The following is a 1,807-nucleotide window of genomic DNA, read 5'->3' as shown; positions in this document are numbered from 1 at the left end:
CTCCCACAGCTCACAGCCCAGAAGCATGGTCAGCCAGCCGCTGTCTACAGTGGGTGAGAGTGCGGAGTAAGGACAGAACCATGTAGGGAGCCCAGTGGGAGGAGAGCACCATTCCGCAGCCAGTCACCCCTTTCATGGACTTACTAGGAGTCCTCACATCACCCGACCATTCACACTACCGTTACATGGATGGCAAAAGTGGCAGACAGGGGCGAGGAGAAGGCGGGGGAAGAGGCAGAGCGGGAGGGCGGCCAAGTTGCTGCACCATGGGCCTCAGCGCCCAGCGGTTGTGACATGCAATGAAAATTATTAGTCCCCCCCAGATTTGACTGTGATATATTATGTGCCCCCCCTATATATTGTTCCTAGAGTCGGCACTGAAGGAAAGGCAGCTGTGTGCGCCATCTCTTTGCTGTTTTCCGCCGAGCCGCAGCCAAACTAGTAGATGCGGCTGTGTTAAAGTGGCAGGGGCAGTGTCCCCCGCCTCCTGGGTCAAACAGACACTGCTGTTGCCGCTTTAACACAGCTGAACCCACCTGCTGGACCTGCTAAAGGTGAGAATGTGTGCTGGCATGGAAGGAGCTGCCCATTAACGTGTGTGTGTGGGTGACATCCCACAAGGATCAGAATGTGTGTGATGGCTGATCCCGGAGATGTCGCCGTGTATGTGTCATTCTAACTGCTCAGTCTGCCGTACATTGGATCTGGTCTGAGGTCTGCAGTGTATTGGTTCTGGTCTGAAGTGTGCCGTGTATTGGTTCTGGTCTGAAGTGTGCAGTGTATTGGTTCTGGTCTGAAGAGTGCCGTGTATTGGTTCTGGTCAGAAGTGTGCCGTGTACTGGTCCTGGTCTGAAGTGTGCCATGTATTGGTTCTGGTCTGAGTCTGCCATGTTTTGGTCCTGGTCAGCTTAGTATTGGTTCTTGCCTGACGTCTGCAGTGTATTGGTTCTGGCCTGAAGTCTGCCATGTCTTGGTTAGGGTCTGCCATGCATTCTGCCATTTAGATCACTTTCCAAATTACCTATTCAGGTATTCAATAACAAATAACACGTTTTATTCAATAAACTTAGATTTAGTTGAATATGATAGAGTCGACAAAGCTTGCCTGTTGGATAGTGTTACTGACCCATCATGCCTTGAGCTTGCTGAAACCACAACGGGAGAGCGCCAATAGTGTGGAGGTATCATGCAAGATTAAATGACAGGATTTAGCCTTAAAATCTCAGCAAAAGGATCATACAAATGGCTGAAGTCAGTATGAGAGCATCATAGCAATTGACCCTCATAAAAGTGTGGAGTAGATAAACTGCTAGATATCTAAATTGGACATTTCTCTCCAAAACGTCTGTTCATTTCTGACACCTTAAAACTCAGTTGAGAAATGCGCTCGCTGGAATGCACGCCAATAGTGTAGAGGTATCATGCAAGATTCCCATTCTTGCGACCCAGGTTCGAGTCCCGGTTGGCGCACAACAGCTATTTTAAACATTTAATGTCAGGATTACATTACAACAAGAAACTTCCAGCAGCAGTCCCAAAAAGCATTGCTTGTACATTCCAGCAATCATAGGTCATCTCGGAATTCCCTTGAATCCAAAAAATAGCTTCATGGATCATTTACATATACAAGCAACTGTCACAAGGAGAATAAGTGCAACAGTATGTATTGAAATTTCAAGTTCTGTCGATTCATCCAAAAAGCGAGTTTATTCTTTACACCTTACAATACAACCTAGAAATGCGATTGCCAGAATTTATATTTTAAATCTCAAGGTTATGACTTGAGTCACCGCAAAGTTCATGTATA

At 46.8% G+C, this 1,807-nt stretch overlaps 1 non-coding gene across 1 annotated transcript; it reads left to right on the top strand.

Annotated features, from left to right (window-relative positions):
• The first annotated feature begins 1,399 nt into the window (after positions 1 to 1,399).
• On the top strand, positions 1,400 to 1,470 carry TRNAG-CCC. The gene has a single exon. It is a non-coding gene; the product is annotated as a tRNA-Gly (tRNA).
• Positions 1,471 to 1,807: the final 337 nt, after the last annotated feature.

Source organism: Nanorana parkeri, unplaced genomic scaffold, assembly GCF_000935625.1.
Source record: "Nanorana parkeri isolate BGI_ZX_2015 unplaced genomic scaffold, ASM93562v1 scaffold2541, whole genome shotgun sequence".
NCBI classification, from domain to species: domain Eukaryota; kingdom Metazoa; phylum Chordata; class Amphibia; order Anura; family Dicroglossidae; genus Nanorana; species Nanorana parkeri.
Note: the sequence above shows the minus strand (reverse complement) of the source record. Positions and strands in the feature narration are given on the sequence as shown.